This window comes from Pan troglodytes, chromosome 4 (genome assembly GCF_028858775.2).
Source record: "Pan troglodytes isolate AG18354 chromosome 4, NHGRI_mPanTro3-v2.0_pri, whole genome shotgun sequence".
NCBI classification, from domain to species: Eukaryota; Metazoa; Chordata; class Mammalia; order Primates; family Hominidae; genus Pan; species Pan troglodytes.
In genome coordinates, this window is record NC_072402.2 from 3954412 (window position 1) to 3973371 (window position 18960).

The following is an 18960-nucleotide window of genomic DNA, read 5'->3' on the forward strand; positions in this document are numbered from 1 at the left end:
TTGAGCTGGGTCTACTAACAAGGAAAAAAGCTTGCCGAGCAGACAGATGGTCCCCAAAGTGTGGTTAGAGGGAGTGGCAAGAGTGCATGCATGTGAGTGTGTATGGGCATATGTGTGTGGGCATCTGCATATATGTCCATGGTTGGAGGGCCCTGCAGGAGCAAGAGTGAGATTATACAAAGGAAAACCCAGGAGATGGTTCCTGCAGAATGAGGATGGTTAGTTACAGAAAAGATGGTTGGTTGAAGATGATGATGTTTGAATTAGTTCCTCCAATAATCAGTTTTGTCTACTGAGTCATTTGTGGTGTCCAGTGATTTAATCAAACACTAATCTAGGTGGTGTTGTGGAGGCGGTTTATAGATGATTTTCAGTAAATCATGCTTGATTATCTGTGTGGGCCTGATCTAATCACATGAAAGAACTTAAGGGCAGAACTCAGGTTTCTGTGAAGAAGACTTTCCACCTGTGGACAGCAGCATCCGCTCCCGCCAGAGTGTTTCCAGCCAACTGCCAGCTCTACGGATTTCAGACTTCCCTAGCTATGCTCCACAATGGAATGAATGAACCGATTCTTTGCAATAAATATCTCTATCTGTCCCTATATCTATCTCTGTATCTATCTCTGTCTCTATCTCAGTATCCTTCTCTGTCTCTGTCTCATCTCTATCATTGCCTCTATCTCTGCAGCTACATCTATGTCTGTGTATTTCCTACGGGTTCTGTTCCTTTGCTGAAATCAAAACTCATGCAGATTTTGGCCTGGTGAGTGGTTCTAGAGGGATAAAATCTTAAGGATGAGTTTTCTTAATTGGTTCTGGGGTTTCTAAAATTGGCTCTTTACTCTGGTTTGACTTAAAGGCATGAATGATTCTATTTCTGGTAGTGAAGAGATCATTGATAGTTATGCAATGGTGAAATAGAGATACACAAACTATCACAACTAAATACTTGTAATCAAGTGCTTCTAAGAGGCAATGTTCTGATTGATTGTGTATAGGAAACCTTAGAACATTTTAGTCAAACTGAGAGATTTGATGAGGTTGGCTGTTTGCTCTAAACTATGCTGGAAAAAGTGAAGAATGAAAATAATGAGCTCAGCTCTGCATAGGTGACCTGAAAGTTTCTACATCTTCCCTGGAAGAAATCTTTATCTCCTGTAGCTATAGCTGCTGAGGTTTCTAAGAATATAACTCAGAGGCTCAGTGTGAGTTGCTGAAATATAACCCAATTTGAATTCTCAACCAGGAAGGGTGTCTAGTGTCAGAGTGAGAGTGTCAATTAGGAAGAAATGAGGTCATAAAAATGGAATTAGGATATATGAGAAGATTCTGATGAAGCTAGAGACACTGAACGATTGAACCCCTAAATACTGAGGAATCTTTTTTTTTTTTTTTTTTTTTTTGAGACAGAGTCTTGCACTGTCACCCAGGCTGGAATGCTGTGGTGCAATCTCAGCTCACTGCAAGGTCCACCTCCCAGGTTCATGCCATTCTCCTGCCTCAGCCTCCCGAGTAGCTGGGACTACAGGCGTCCGCCACCGCACCTGGCTAATTTTTTTGTATTTTTAGTAGAGACGGGGTTTCACTGTGTTAGCCAGGATGAGGAATCTTCTTTGCCAGTAAAAACAACTGTTCCACCCTGGTCTGAGGAGATTAACCCTGCTTTCCACAAGGAAGCATCAATGGTCTTCCCTGAGGTCATTGCTTTGCTTAATCTTCCTTATTCTTTTTAGAGCCTATACACACCACACCTCCTTGCTTATAGAGCAATAACTTGACTAAGGTCTCAGCAGGCTCCAAAGTGTAAGGTTAAGGTACAAAATGTGACCACTTCTAAAAATGGCATGATTTTTTCTCATTTATACAGACACCCAGAGGAAAAGACAAGAAGTATGAGGGACAGTGTGACCATAGAGGCAGAGATTGGAGTGATCCAGCCCCAAGCCGAGGAATGCCTGCAGCCACCAGGAACTGGGAGAGATGAGGAAAGAGCCTCCTCTAGAGCCTTCTGAAGGAGTGTGACCCTGTCAACACCTTGATTTTGGACTTCTGACTTCCAGGACTGTTACATAACACATGTCTGTTATGTTAAACCTCCCAGTTTGTTGCAGTTTGTAACAGCAGCCCATGGAGGCTAGAACAGTCTCATTCAGCCTCAACAACTCCATCATACAGGCATATTTAGGCACCTTGGTCCCACTGTCTGGGGACATTCAGTCAGCCCACTGCAAGTTTCTGACCAGTGATTTGGTTCTAGTCTGAACATTTGTGTTGCAGGAAACCGTTCCAGGGCTCAGGAGACCTGCATTCTCAGTTTGACACTTAGGTAGTCTTCTGGTCATAAACAAGACATTCAGCTTCTCTCATCTACAAAATAAAGGGAAAGATACTTATGCCCCAAAGGAGCTAAACGTGCACCTTTGAAGCACCTGGCTTGATGCTGGGTCTGGAGAATGTGTTTGGCCACTGCTCTCCACTCTGCAGAGCCCCCTGAGGTCCTTGCTACAGCCGACGTCACGTGGTCTTATCATGGGTCTGACACCACTCCCCTATTGCCTTTACCTACTAAACTCACTTTTATTTTTAACTATGCCCTGGCTTAGCTAATTAAATTTCTGTATTCAATTCGGGGAAAGAAATGTTTATAAAAACTCTTTAAAAAGGGCAAAGCTTCACAAGGGCTGATGGTCCCTATTTGGATGACTGTGCTACACCCACCTCACCTGTTGTTTTGACTTAAGGCTTAATGCCAGAACAATTTGAATTCTAATTTCAGTTTAATAGCATATTAAGAATATAGATGCGTATTAAGAATATAGATAGCGTATTAAGAATATAGATGTATTAAGAATATAGCGTATTAAGAAATATAGAATATTTCATCTGTTTAAGCTTCAGTGTCTACACATATAAACTGGGAGTATTAATTGTACATACTTTCTAAGGTTAGTGTGGTTATGAAATCACACACATCAAACACTGAACAGACCATAGCACTATCGGTGTTAGCTACTGTTGTCCCTATTGGAAAGTAGGGGATTTCTAAAAATTCAGACAACTTCGTTTCACTCTTATAGTGTAAAAATTGTTCTCATTGAATGATGCAAACTTACATTTTTATACCGTCATATTCTTTCATTGAGGCTTTTCTCATTATTCCTTTATTCTCTTTGATAACTTTTCAGAAATTGTGTTAAAATACGTAACACTCAAGTGCACAGTTCTATGGCATTACATACATTCACATTATCATGCAACCATTACCACCATTTATTTCATCCCAAACTAAAACTCTGTCTCCATTAAATACTAACTCCCCATCCTTTCCTTCTCCACAGCCCCTGGTAACCTCTAATCCTCATTCTCTATGAATGTTCCTATTCTAGATATTTCATATAAATGGAATTATATGATATTTGTGCTTTTCTGTCTGGCTTATATCATTTAGTAATGTCTTCAAGGTTTATACAGGTTGTAACATGTGCCCCATTTCCTTCCTTTTTGAGGCTGAGTAATATCCCATTGTATGGACAGACCATGTTTTGTTTATTTCTTCATCTGATGATGGACTCTTCGGTTGTATCCATCTTTTGGCTATTGCAAATAATGCTGCTAATACCACTGGTGTACAAATATCTCTTTGAGACCTGCCTCTTAATGCTTTTGGGTATTTACTCAGAAGTGAAATTGCTTGATCACATCGTAATCCTATGTTTAAGTTTTTGAGGAATTACCATATCATTTTCTCTCTTTGATAATTTCTCTAATTTTTATAATTTTTTTGATTATTCAAAAACTTGCAGTTCTTGGGGTCACTTTTTGGCTTGTTTTTGCTTCGCATGCTATTTTTTCCCGGTTTTGTTTCCCTTTGGCTTGTTCTGAGTAACAGTATGTGTTCAGCCCAGTGCACGTCCCCACAGAGGAGCAAGACATGAGTTTCTCTGAGGTCTTGCAGCTGGCTCAGCTCTGGATACACAAGTTCATGGGGAATAAAAGTGCTGCCCCACATAGTTTTGTGGGACAGGCTTGGGGTTTACTTGGTTTTAAGAGACTTTTTCTCTTTAAACAATTTCTAGGTAAATATCATGCCACTTTGGTTTTTTTGGTTTTTGTTTTGTTTTTGTTTTTGTTTTTTCTGAAGCAGTGGGTCTATTTTCTCTTGCAGCAACACTTGATGAGTTATGCATTAATGTGGGAGTTTCAGTATCAGATCCTTGTCTTACTTGGGACCGAGGCTAAAGCACCTTGATTTGTGAAAGCCCAGCCTCTGATTTGTGATATCTGTGCCAGATAACCTGGCCACTGCAGTGGAGGTTCATACATTTAGCCTAAACTCAATTTTTACATTTCCTTTTTATTTTAAATTCCCTTCCTAGTAAAGATGTTTCCTTTGAGCTCAGAGATTTATGTGTATGTTAAGCTTTATATTTTGAAAGAATTGTAAACTCAAAGGAAGTCACAAAATAATAGAGAGATGTCCTGTCTGTCTACCTGGCTTTCTCCAAATGTATTTTTAGCTATGAATTTTTAGTTTTGAAAATTCTTGTATTTCTATTTTTTAATGGCATAAACAAATTAGAAGTTTATTTTTCTTTCAGGTAAGGTCCAGAAATGAGCAGTTGAAATGGTGTGGCACTTCTATTCCACTAGGTCTTCAGGAACCTACACTTCTGTTTGCTCACAATGATCCTTATGGTGCAAGATAGTGCCTAGAGCTCCAGCCATCACAACTGCATTCCAGGAATCACCTATGAATTTTCAACAATTATATTTTGTTAACTGTTTCTGTGCATTTGGAGCAGGAGAATCAGGTATATTTACTCAGTCTTCTCTGTTGCCGAAATCTGAATCCCCCTTTCAAATTCTCCCCAGAAGCTTTCTGATCATGACTTGTTATGTAGGTTTTCATCCTTTAGTGTGTCACTCTGGGGTGTGTGTGTGAGCGCACCTGCACGTGTGTGTTCCTACATGCCCAAGTATTGTCCAGGTTCTCCCAGGGCAACACTGGCATTTCCTACATTTCTGTGGCCTGGTGTGATGGGGAGGCTCTCGTGCCTGCTTGCTGATGGAAGCATGGAAGAAGAGGGGCTCTCACAGATAGCTGAGCCCAGCACAGTGCAGGCAGCATCACCACGGCTCCTAAATCCAGCCCAGCAATTCTAGCTTTCAAGTGAACACAATAAGGTAATTTTGAGTATTTGGTTTACAAGAAGGTGGGCAGGGGAGTTAAATTTAAGGAATGGAAAAGGGTCTGACACTTCTTATTTTGAAAAAGAGCAAGCCCTCATTTTTGGGGGTAGTATACAAATAGATAGCTATGACTCACTACACAGCTTGTGTTCTTTAAAAAACCTATAGTCTTTAGGTGAGTATCTAGAAAACTTGACATTCTCATGTCATTCTAACCTTGATCACATGTGAAAACCTAACTTGCATTGGAGATGAAACCCCCACGCATGGTCCAAGGTAACATCCTGAGACGGCTCCTCCAGGACCTGGCCTCCTTTTTGAAGGGCCAGAGCAGGCCCTTCCCCCACAAACAACGCTCCCATGGGCCCTGCATGGGCTCCACTCAAAAGTGGCCCAGCTCTTCCTAGGGAGACCTCTCCAGACGGCTGTGGGGAGGCACTCCTCCTGGGGTTTCTGAGCTGGGCTGCAGGGACGGTGTAATGCACAGGGTTTCTTGGAGAAGGGTGCCCTGGAGATGATGCTGAGATACCTGTAGCACATAGGTATGCGTCAAACACTCTATTTGTTGATTGTTTGTTCCATATGATGACTCTGAACTACTTCTGACACAGTGAAATGAAACCAAACCAAATCAAATCCAAACCAATCCAATCAAAAGAACTTGCTTAACCTCAGGCTTAGCTTGTGATCTTTTAGTTGAAAAGAAATCACAGTTCTCACAAGTATAGTACCAACCACTTGCCTAAAAAGTTACTGCGGTGCTTAGTTAAGATTATCTTTATCTGATGTATACCACCTTTTGGGTTATAGATAGATAGATAGATAGATAGATAGATAGATAGATAGATAGATAGTTTCATTGTGCCACGACCTGGCATTTTCATGTTTCTTTGACCAAGTGTTCAGAATTTGCTTGACTCTAACCTGGAGAGTTCCTTAGGCGATGACCTTTCATGGAAGCTCTATGACAGTAAATAAACTATTAACTGAAGGAAAATCTTATAATTAATATGTCTATTTGCTGCATCGTATATGAATTAAGTGATAAAAACACTTAAGTAGTCGACCTTCAGAGCCATATATTTGAGAACACGCAAATCATTAACTATTATATTTTCCTACAAATTTTTTTTATAAATCTAGTTTTAAATTATGTTATAAAAATAGGAAACTCGGCATATATACATATACATATATACATATATACGTATATATACATATATACGTATATATACACATATATATACATGTATACACACACATATATACATGTACACACATATATATACATATATACACATATATATACATATATACATATATACATATATACATATATACACACATATATATACATATATATATACATATATATGTTATATAGTTTCAGGGATTTTGTCAGTGTTGAAAGCACCGATGTTCATCTTCATATTTATATACATGACTTAAATTTTGTTTCAAGTAATTTTGAAATTTTAAATAAAACTGCCATGATTTCTCAAAAATAAATAAATAAATAAAACCTGTGCTTTTTACATGGTGAACTTCCAAGGTTTGTCTGTAGAGCACTGCTGAAAAACAAAAAAAGATCCAGAGGGGGAAAATGGGTACCAGGGCTGAGTGCACGCAGGCACACACCCCAGGGTACGGGGCTGCTGCTGTGCACATTAGCAGGTGTGGTGCTCAACAAAAACAGAGACCCAGTGACAACGATCCTCCGCCCTGGTGCACTGGCAAAGGAAGCCACGGTTTCCCCGTTTCACATTAACTGGGACCCGTTATCGGGGTGTGACCTTTGCCAGAAGCAGAAAGTGCTGATTCCTGCACAACCGGTAAGTGATGAGAAGGTGGAATCTCCCTTCTGCCAGTTACAACGGTGATTGCCATGTAAGGAAGTTAATGTTTTGTGGAATTTACAACCCGATATTAATGGTTTCTCTTCCAGCACTCTCTTCTTACTTTGTTTTCACCCCGATTTTTTTTTCACAACAAAGGAAACCGGACAATATGTGAAGCTTCATTAATTCTCTTTAGTTTTGATTTTTCCTTTCTTTTTTTTTCTCCCCTCCTTCTGGAGGTTAAGCAAGAGGCTTGTCATGGGGCATTTCCATAAACTCTGGTTCATGGGAGGGTGAAAGTTACAGTCTGGCCTAGAAGCCAGCATGGGGTGGAGGGCTGGCTTTCAATTCCCCCAGCCCTTTAACTGCCCGCAGTTTTATGGCCCTCTTGATCACCAATTACACAACCAGGAACAATGGACCTACCACTTAAATGACCAGGCCTCAAATTTGCCTTGATTTGCCAATGTGTGTCATAGCAACACTTTCTTTGCACCTCGGGAGAGCCTAATTGCGGGAATGAAGATGGATCGGGACCTGAGAAAAGCTGCTCCCAGGAACAATATGCTCGGCCCCGTGTCCCTGTAGGCCGGACTGCATTCTCCTGACCCCGAGCTGCCCTGCTAGCACTCCCCCTGACCTGAGGCTGCTGAAAGGAAACTGTCTGTGTCTTCGGGATCTTTCATGTGCGCAGAAACTGTGTGGTGGGGTCAGGGGAGGGGGAGCGCTGAGTTCAGGGGCTCTGGAGTCTAGGAAAAATAAATTGTAGGATGGGACTCAGACAAGACGCAAGCCTCAGGATGCCAGGATGTGTCCTGGATCTCTGTTTTTATCTGGTAACTGTGGTGGAAATCTGAGCACCGCAATAAACATACTTGTGCATGTGTCTTTATAGCAGCATGATTTATATTCCTTTGGGTATATACCCAGTAATGGGATGGCTGGGTCAAATGGTATTTCTAGTTCTAGAACCCTGTAAAAAAAAAAAAAAAAGAAATCTGAGCACCTTCACACTCTTGCCCCACTCAGGGCCCAGGGGAAACCCTCTGCCTTCTGCCCTAGGCACACGTTAGTCATGCGGGGAAGTAGCTCTCCGTCTGTACAGACTTTTAAAAAAAACTGTAAGAAAAATAATGAATGGTAAAAGTTGAGGATAACTGAAACATTTCCAAAGTGAAGAGGCTGACTCTGGCAGAAAATAAATGAGGAAAACATCATTTATCTAATAAGCATCTTTTCTATACAACTTTGTTGTTTATTATTCTTTTGTCCCATGTTGGGGATCACCGACTTAAGTATTACATCTGTTTTCTTTTTTCCCACACTGCATAGATGTTGCTTCAGAGCTGATGGTAAGTGCAGTCCACCCCTCACCACCTGCTGGAGTCCACCCCCAGGACAGGAAACTTGGTGTAGAAAAGGAAAACCACCTTAAAGAAACCAACAAGAGCAGAGAAGACAGACTTGCCTAAGGTTGTGGAATTTCTAGAACTGGTCTGTGTTGGTTTCCTAGGCCTGCACAAACAGATTACTGTAAACTGGGTGACCTAAAGCAACAGAAATGTACTCTCACAGTTCTGGGGGCCAGACGTCTGAAATGAAGGTGTCTTGGGGCCAAGGTCTCTCTGGAGGCCCCAGGGGAGGACCCTTTCTGGCCTCCTCCAGGTCCCCCTGGGGGATGCCAGTGGTCCTGGGCTGCCTTTGCCTCACAGAAGCATCAGCCTTTTGCTGCCTCTGCTGTCTCTCCCTGTGTGTCCCTGTTGTGTTTCCGTCTTGTCTTCTCTTTGTAGGAACACCAGGCATGGCCTTAGGGACCACCTTAATCCAGTGTGGCCTCAGCTTAACTAATGGCATCTGCAAAGACCCAACTTCCAATGAGGCCACATTCACAAGGTACCAGGGGTTAGGGCTTCAACACATACTTCTGAGAAACAATCTGACCCACCAGAGACCTTGACCAAGATGCCGTTTACAGGGTGGGCCCAGAAGATAAGACTTTGACTTCCCTAGAGGGGTCTTCAATCCCAGGAGCCCCAGGCATCCTGTGGCTTCAGGGTCTGCAGTATGAGCTCCTCACCCCACTGAGAGCCCCCTCTATGTCGGAAGACACCCCCAAGCCTCCAGGATGCTTCACAAAGAAGAGCAGGGCCTACAACGTATGTGCAGGGAGAGGCCCTCATCTCCATTCCTTAGCCCCTGGAAGCATCCATTAGGAGAGACCCCGGCTGTGTCTGTGAACCCCATATTCTAAAACACATGATCAAGGCTAAAATGACGACGATCACATGTAAAGACTGTTAACAAGACTTTTTCCTTCTTCATCTAATTTTTCACTGACGGCTTAAATCTCTGTTCTTAACATAAAACCCTCCTTTGAGTGTTAGAGCATGTGTAAAAGGTGCAGCCTTAGTGAGAACAGACCATCCCATAGCATCTTTCCCTTTAAGAAATAAAGGAAAAAATACCTTGACCAAGGTCAGAGTCAGTTAAGCCCAGTTTCCATCTTAATGAGCACTTTCTGGGATAAACTTGGTCCTTTAGAAATAGGAGCTTTCTGCTGGGCCAGGTGGCTCACGCCTGTAATCCCAGCACTCTAGGAGGCTGAGGTGAGTGGATCACCTGAGGTCAGGAGCTCGAGACCAGCCTGGCTAACATGGGGAAAAACCCTGTCTCTACTAAAAATACAAAAGTTAGCCGGACATGGTGACGGGCCCTGTAATCCCAGCTACTCAGGAGGCTGAGGCGGGAGAATTGCTTCAACCAGGGAGGCGGAGGTTGCAGTGAGCTGAGATCGCGCCACTGCATTCCAGCCTGGGCGACAGAGAGACTGCCTCAAAAAAAAAGAAAAAGAAAAAAGAAACAGGACCTTTCTTCGTATTTTGATGCTAATAAAATCTTGAGTGTTCTTTACTCTGAACAATATTTTAAACACTGGAAGACATTTTTTAAAAATAACAAAAATGTGATCTCATTTCCCTTCCAACCCCGGGAAAAAAAGTGCTGATTCCTTCCGGTGCTGTTTGCCAAGGGAAATCTATGCCTTAATTCAGGGCAGCTGTCATCTTTTGCAGTTTCTCCAGGAGAAAGAGTTATTCAGCCTCTCTGGGACTGCACAGCAAGGGAAGAAAGCATAGGAATATTCTGTGGTCTCATTTCTCACTGACAGGCCACATGGTCTGTTGTGAGTTTCACCAAATAGCATTTTCTTATCTTTGGATCTCCTGTAATGGCCAGGGTGAAAACTCTGGATTCCACAGATTTGTCTAATTCTTGCCGCAATTAAGGCAGTTGAGAAGTTTTTTCAGTTTTTATTTCATTTTAGCTCTTTTAAAAAGTCTTTTGCCCCAGATTGTTTTAATTTCTTGGTCTATCGGTAAACTGTTAATATAGTACTTGATACATGAATTGTGGGAAGAGCTTCAGCTATTCTATTGGGAGAAGGAGCCCAGCCGCCCAGGCCCACAGTCTCTGGCCCTGTTACCTTCATCTGGTGTGGGGCTGGCAGGGCCCTGGGGTGGCTCTTGGACTGGCCTTCGCTGCCTCTGGTCTTCCTTTACTGAAAGCTGCCTTCACGTGGGGCATGCACGGCATCCAGGCCTTGCTGTCTGCTCTCCTTCAGGTCCGAACGGCAGATCAGAGGGTTGTTGGCACTGTAGAGACATGCCCCCCACTCCCAGCCCTGCCACCTTCAGGGAGGGCTGGGGGCCTCTGACTATTGGCCCTGCCCCGACACCAAGAGGCCGACACAGGTGGCAGCAAGGGGTGTGAGACGCAGAGGCAGGCACGGTCCCCATAGGTCAGCTCTGGCCCCCAAGCCACCACCTATTGGCTGTGTACTTTAGGAGCTGCACCGGCCCTCCGGGGCCTTCTCCGTTATCTCCCAGCATGCCAAACAGTGCCAAAGGGAGCAGGAAAAAAGGACAAGAGGAAGCTTCCAGTTTCTATAAAAATTGCTTTTTGATAGCCCTGTCTTTTAGGCTCACCTCGGTATCTGGCATTTCTCTGCATATCTGTGAGAACTCGTTGAGAGGGAATGCAGTCTCTGGCCTACTCAGGCATCTACAATGGGGAGCTAATCTAGTCTAGGTTATTTGAAGCTCTGCTAAAATACTTTAAGTCTCTAAAGTTACTAGGGTTGCCTCCCGAGTAATCTAAGTCCCAGAGGTAAATTCTGGCACTTTCTAGGGATTTAGGGTCCTGTTATAAAAGAGAGTCAACCAACAGGGTGATCAATGAACTTTTGAATCTCATCCAATGACGTCCATTTGATGCTTATCATTAACCGCACCGAGAAATACACCAAGCATTGTGGGGGAATACGAATGAATTCTAAAACATGGTATATTGTACAGAATTCACAACTCAACAGTATATTTATGATTTAGATAAGGAGATAAGACTTAAGCAAATAAATCAGTGTGATAAACAACCAAAATGAGATTAAAACAAACAAACGTGAGCGAGTGGTGTGCCCTGGTCCAGGAGACACAGGTGGAAGAGTCAGGACAAACATCTCGAAGGAGCTGGAGATTAACGGGACGTAGGGGTGGCCGGATTTCACTAGCGTTGGGGCAGCGGTCCTCGGGCGCTGGGGCGAGCAGGAGTAACCGCACGGGTGTGAGGACAGGCACGGAGCGGCCCAGGCCGCGTTTCCCTGGAGGAGAGTGTGGATGAGGGGATGGGGGTGGGCAGGGAACCCGTGCACGCTGCGCCAGAATCCCAGGTTTCTCCTGGAGCCGCTGCAGGCCAGGACAGCTGCTGTGATGGGGGTGCTTTAGAAAGTTTCGTTTGGCGGCGGTGAGCAAGTGGAAGGTCATCTTGACTCTCCTTGGAAAATCGCCGTCCCCAGAGCCGCACTCTGAGCCTGCACGTGTTCCCCAGCATCTGCCGCCCGTGCTTCTCCTGGTTCAGAAGGACGCGGAGCTCTCCCGCAGTGGCCGAGGCTCCCGCAGCGGGGGAGCGGAGATATTCATTTGTCTATTTCCAGCACTGCTATCTCAGTGGTATCTGCACTCACAGAACAAGTGCCCATTGGCTGCCTTTTACCCACCCGTGCAGATAAATCTCCCAGTTTATCTCCGCACACACAGGTGCCAAGTATTCACGAGGCTCCAGACCAGAGGCCCTTCTTAATTGCCCGCCATCAGGGTGCTCCCAGGGAGGCTTCCACAGCAAGGATAGCACCAGCCGCCTGCACATAGAGTCTTCGAATTCTACAGGGGTCGCTCCTGTCTTAGAACTTCTGGAAGCCTCGGAGTTACTGAGGGCTGGGGAGAGACCAACTGGACCCACAACAGCTCTGGGGGATCCCCAATCGGGGGTTCTGGCAGAGAACGAGCCCGGCCTGCTTCAGTAGCATGGAGCTGGGGGTCCAGAGAGCTGCCCACTCGCAGGTCCCGCTCCTCGGCTGTGAACACCACTCCAGTTCATGCGAAGGAACCACACTGGCCAGAGAATAGCCCTTAAACGTTATTCTCTAAATATTGATGCTTGAAAGCACCACCCCAGGGCTGAGAAAAGCACCTCCCAACAGGGGACATTTATTCTCAGTGTGGACTCTGCGGGAGGCTTTGGGGTCCTGTAGATCGCAGAGGACAATGACCCGCTGGGAGCCTTAAGTTTGTGTGGAGGGCAACTATCGTGCAAGACCAATGCTCTTCTCTGACACCGGGCACCTGGCACCTGCAACGCCATGCAGCTCACCACACCCCGCAGTTCCTGGGCATCTGCAGGCTCCTGTGGTTCCAGGGGGCCTGGGGAGCTCAGCTCTGCCATGTCTTTGGGAAGAGGCCTTCTCCCCACAGGGCTGCAGTGGCCCTCAGGCCCACACAGCTTAGTCACTGGTACATGTGCAGGTTACTAAGTGGCCCCTGGGGGACACTGGCTGTTACAGGAGGTGTCCTGAGTGTCATGGTGAGATCTCCAGCATCCCATGCTTTTCGGGTTGTGTGGAGGGCCACAGGCCCTGGCGTCTGACCTGGGGAAGGTGTCCCGGGTCCTGTGCCCTGCACAAGTGGTGTGTCCCTCAGCATGCTTGCTGAGAGGTAACACGTGACACAGATAGCTACTGCCCACTCCTCCGCGGCTTCCAGCAACACACCTAGAGACTTTGTCTCCTCTTTCCCAGCATTCCCCAACTGACGACGTCGTCTTGCAAAATGTTACTTAACCATTCCTATGACTTAACTTTACAATTGGTAAAACCCCAGGCAGTACCCGCCATGGTTCCACCCCAGCACTCACTGCAGAGGCATCTGTTCCGATGTCTGGATCTGTTGTGGAAGTGCCTCAGCATCTTCACCTCCAGTGGTTATTGGTCACAGTCTATGGCACACATCTGCAGGTGGAGGAGGAGGGGGAGAAAGGGTTTGGTCCATGGTGGTGACTGGCACCTCAAATGTCAGGCTTGGCACAGCCCAGTGGTGCAGCCCACAGGCACTTCAGACATGGAGGGTGAGGCAGCGGGAGCTTCGAGATGAGCCCTAAGATTTGCAGCCTCTGATGTCCAGGCCCAAGTACACCCTTCCCCTGGGGTGCGGTCAGACCTGTGGATGGCAGGGGATTTTGATCCCATGATGATTAGGTGACTTTGTTGGATGCATTCCTCAGCCAAGGCTGCCGTAACAACACAGCCGCACAGCCTGGGGGCTTGGACGATGGGGATTTGTCGTCTCATGGTGCTGGAGCTGAAGCCAGAGGTGAGGGGTCAGCATGGCCATTCCCTCCTGAGGCCTCTCTCCTGGGCATGTAGGCAGTGTCTTCTCTCCGTGTCCTCTGTGTCTGTGTCCTGACCTCCTCTTCTGAATCTGCTCCAGGCCTCTGTTCCAGCTCCTGGTAGTCGCTGGCAACTCTTGCTGTTCCTGGGCTGGTGGAAGCATCACCCCAGTCTCTGCCTTCACTGTCATGGGGCGTTCTCCCTGTTTGTATGTCTGTCTCCAAATATGTCCTTTGTATAAGGACACCAGCCATAGTGGATTAGAACCCGCCCCACACGGCCTCAGATAACTGTAATATCCTCTTTAAAGCATCCATCTCCAAATCCACTCACATTCTGAGGTATTGAGGGTTACGACGTCAGCATATAGATTTTGTGGGGAATACACAATTTAGCCCAGAACATATGACCAAGATGAAGACATTTTGCATTTATAATTAAGGTCACAAATCAGGTGAGCTTTGAATCAATTAAAAGGAAAATTACCTTTGGTGGGTCTGACCTAATCAGGTGAGAACCCTAGAAGAGGGTCTGGGCTCTTCTGCAAAGAGAATGACACTTCTCTGCAGGCCTTGAATAAGCACACAGCCATGCTGTGAGCTGCGTATGGAAGAGATGGCTTCTAGAGCTGAGGGCTTTAGTCTTGCAGACACAGGAGGCTGAGTTCCATCAACACCATCCGCGGCTGGGGAGCCTCTTCCTAGCGGAGTTTCCTGGTGGAAGTGCAGCTTGGCAGGCACCTTGACTGCAGCCTAGACAAACCTCGGGCAGAAGACCCAGCTAAGCCCTGCCCAGACTGACTCACCGGAGCTGTGAGAGCCTAAACCAGTGCTGCACAGCTGGCGGTAATTACTTCTGCAGAAACAGAAAACTACCTGGATGGGGAATGTTCTGGGTCCTCAGTCCAGGGGAGTTTCTTCTCCTGTCCTTTATGATTGCAGAAATGATCAAAACCTTCACATAATGCAAGCTTTCTGTGTTTGCTTGCATTTACTTATCTAATTTCTAGAAAAAGGAAGGCCTTGATTCTAGGAGAGAAAAGTAGAAGAGAAAATGCAATCCCTAAATGCCCTTGGGTAAACGAAGAATTCCTGGATCCATCAGTTTTTTTGGGGAAGCATTTGTCCTGAGCTTTTGGGGTGGTGGGTGTGGGCAGCTTTGCCTCTGCAGGCCGGGCTGAGCCCGTGGACTCCCTGGAGCCTCCCCTTTCCCCTTTGTCTCTCAAGGGAACTCATTGTTTACTTTTTGCATCGAGGCCGGGGGATGCGTGGGTGTTCTGGTGCTTCTCATCCCATGCTGGTTCACTACTCGATGCTCTGAGGAGTGTGGTGGGTTCGTAGGATTTTATGTAGAAAAAAAGTGATTTTCACCACTCGGATGTGGGCTTTCCTTAAGCTCTCTTTTCTCTCAACCTTACTTTCACAGACTGTCTCAAATTTTCCTCCCATTTGTCAGTCTCTAAACATGATGGCCTGTGTCTGCCCTGCCCACTCCACAGGCTTGAACTATTGAAGCCTGGGAGAGGCTGTAACAGAGACTCGAGTTGTATGTTGCAGTGCCGAGATCTTGGCTCACTGCAGCCTCCACCTCCCGGGTTCAACCGATTCTCCTGCCTCAGCCTCCTGAGTAGCTGGGATTACAGGAACATGCCACCACACCCAGCTAAGTTTTGTAGTTTTAGTAGAGACGGGGTTTCACCATGTTGGCCAGGATGGTCTTGATCTCTTGACCTCATGATCTGCGGCCTCCCAAAGTGCTGGGATTACAGGCGTGAGCCACCACGCCCAGCTAAGTTTTGTAGTTTTAGTAGAGACGGGGTTTCACCATGTTGGTCAGGATGGTCTTGATCTCTTGACCTCCTGATCTGCAGCCTCCCAAAGTGCTGGGATTACAGGTGTGAGCCACCACACCTGGCCTGAATCTTCTTAAATGCGTCACAGGCCTTGGCTCGAGAACCGACCCTCCTTCTCACCAGATGCCGAACCTCCATCAGCCACTTATGGCTCCGAGCCTCAGCTTCCTCTCTGGTAAAGGGGAGGTTGCACCATTCCTGTCTACAGAGGGATGCGCCTGGAATGGGCTGGACACTCTTGATACGCAGGTTGTCGTCATCCTAGACCCAAGGAGGCTTTCTTGTGACTGAACAGAAGAGGGTGGCACCGGCAGCCTGGTGGTTAGCAGTCCTTGTGGCCGCTCCAAAGCCACCCAGTGCAATGAGCTGCCACACCTGCAAAGCTCCATTCAGCTGGGCGTGACTTTTAAATTCCGGGAACTACAAAAGGTGATTCATCTTTCATTTGCATAGAAAGCATCCCTTGAGACATCTCTTATTTTTCTGATGTACAGTGACTTATCTTTATAGAAAATGACGATTTTTACATGGGCACAATCAATCAAGAGGGTCGTCTTGATCCACATTGTTGAAATGGGGCTCATGTTGGGAGAGGCAGGGCCTCCAGATCTCTCTCTGGCCCTGTCCCTTGCCATCCAGCTGAGCCTAAAAAAGGTCTGGCCCATCTCTTACTCAGAACCAGTGGCCTCCTCATACACAGAACCAGTGGGTTGGGAAGGATGATCACATTTACTCCTAAACATACAACTCAAGTATCTGTTATGGCCTTTCCTAAGCTTCAATGGCTCAAGCCTGTAGAGTGGGCAGGATAGACACAGGCCATCATGTTTAGAGTGAACAGAATAGAATGATTTTCTAAATATCATTAAGTCATCATACCAGGCATCATTAGCTCTTATTTGGTCTCTGATTCACTTAAAGACTGACATCAGGTCGAAAGGCCTTTTTGAAAGAAAGTCATTGGGATATTCTGCTGAAGTGAGCTCAATGTTCTTTTTGGGATTTCAACTATGGAGGCTGCAATCTCTCTGTCCTTAGGTCCTTTAATGCAATATACCTGCCCCCAAAGACACCCACCCTGCTGGGCCAGCTGACTCTAAACAGGTCCAATCTTTGTAAATGGGGGTAGCAAACTGATTACCAAATCTAAGAAAAATGTTATCCTATTAAGATAACAGGCTGGTGCCTTATTTGCCTGGAACGTTGAGTTAAAATAATAAGAGACACTCATTAAAAGGACAAAATGTGGAATTGTCTACTCCACAAACTCAGCAATGCAAAGTATGCCAAAGCGTGAGTGTCTGCCTGGCTCTTTTGAAATCTGAGCTGGAGTCTTTATTAAATCGCCTGCGGATCGCTGCCTGGCATCACCGTACACGTGTGAGAACACCTCCAGCGCCTGTGCTCACCAGACAGGAATGCTAGGATCACTCGGGGCGATTGTGCACCTCCTAATCCCCACAAAATAAAACAAGGGGATAACTAATCATAACTGGTAGCAATTTGGTGGGTACAGTTCTTCATTTATCATCTTTATGTACATATCAATAACAGTCAACGCCCTTTGGCAAACTTTCTGAGGATACGTTGCCATCAACAACAATAAATCATGTGTGAGCATATGTAGCAATTATCACTGGAAATAAAGGAGTTCAGTCCTAGTGAGGGGGAGAACCCCACACAGATCTTAATTCGCAGATCTTAACACACCCGGCCGGGTCGCCGGAGGCCCCTGTGGCTGGGGTGACTCAGCCACTGGGTATGCGGTGGATGGTTAGACAACCAGGCGGAGTGAGCCCTGCGCGCCTGCGTGGAGACAATGGGCCCCGCGAGCGTGTGTGCTGCCAGCTGCTCTGGAACAATGGGGCCCTTTATGTCGCTCGTGCACCTCAGCACGGATTTAGTAATGTTTTGATTTATCAAGGACAAGCGTCAGCAGGCAGGAGAGAGGCTGTTTATACCTAAGAGCTGCTTTTCCGTGAGGTCTGTAGTGAAGGTAATGTGGGCTTGCGGTGGACTGTCCGAGGAGAACCCCTGGGCGCACCTGCATGGAGGCTTTGGCCTTTGCAGCGGGGTTCTGGTGCCTTTGTGGCAGCAATGGATGGTCCTCTAACAGGGGGTGATGACACAATCCCCCACTCAGCACTGGGCTGCGCAGTGAGACCATATGTTCTCACTGCCTTTCCCCTCTCAGAGAGGGTCTCCATGCAGAGCCCTGCCTCGGAGTCTGATTTCCAGACGACTTCCTGTGCCAGGAGTCAGTTGGAAAGAGTGAGGTCACCTTGAGCAAAAGCAATGCTGGGAATATTTGCCGGACATGAAAAGAACTCAGGTATTTCCCTTACCAACCTCTACCGTCAGGAAGAATGTCAAGAGTTGCAGGTTCTCACTGCTCAGCTGCCCCCACGCCTTCACTCTTTCTCTCTTGCCCCTTTCTCCCCTGACACGTTCTGACTGCATACACACAGAGCTTAAATTCTACTTACTAAGAGTTGCTAGGAAATAGCAATTTACCATCTCTCATGGCACACCTCTCTAGCAGTGGAGGACTCGATCTTAAGAAAGTCCTCCTTGTCTCTGACTCCCATGCCCACCCTTTCTCCATCTCACTTTCAGCTTCCGGGGATCAGAGCTAAACAGGGCTGCATGGGTACAAATGGCCAGGCCCATCCTGTGACACAGGGACAAAATTCCACCTGGGTGAGAACAATTATTTCCCCCTTAAGCAGATCTGCAAACCCTAAGATATACTTTTATTTTCCTTAAAAAACCTCTAAATAATTAAGTGGGTTGGAGGACACATCACGCCCAGCCCAGCCCAGCCCCTGACCTTCCTGTTCTTTCTGTGTGAACCCAGGTGGGTGCTGGAAGCCCATGATCTGCATGTCCCTTCTCTGTAAGAATGAGGTGGTTCATACCCCAGGTAGTTTCCTGGATGGGTAGAAAAGCCACGGGGTAAAGCGTGAGGCCATGGCTTGAAGTCTCACTTACTGCCAGCACCAGCCTCCAGACTTAGAGGCGTCAGCCTCTGAACATCTCCTCAGAAGTTCACTGCCCCCAGAGGATCTCCCCCAGCACATTCCCACAGTTCCCACATTGAGTTACTCCCTGAGAACCATCTAACCACGTGCCCACCATGTGTTGACAGTCAAGCTATGCTCCATCGCTAGATTTCATTACCATTTTTATCCCCAGCCCTCTTGACCACTCATTCTTGGAATGTTGATGGGAACAAGTGAGCTGCTTTTATTCGTGTCTCCAAATGGGCTGGATTACAACAGCCAATTGACTGTTGACCCTGTGTTTTCTAACTACAGTGACAGCCTCAGAGGGCAGAGTGCAGTGTGAACATAGAGAAAGGAA

At 46.3% G+C, this 18960-nt stretch overlaps 1 long non-coding RNA gene across 1 annotated transcript in view; it reads right to left on the bottom strand.

Moving 5' to 3' along the window:
- Positions 1-18960, bottom strand: part of LOC104006326 (uncharacterized) — a 351098-nt gene that overhangs the window by 106655 nt on the left and 225483 nt on the right. The gene's annotated exons all lie outside the window — the stretch shown is intronic.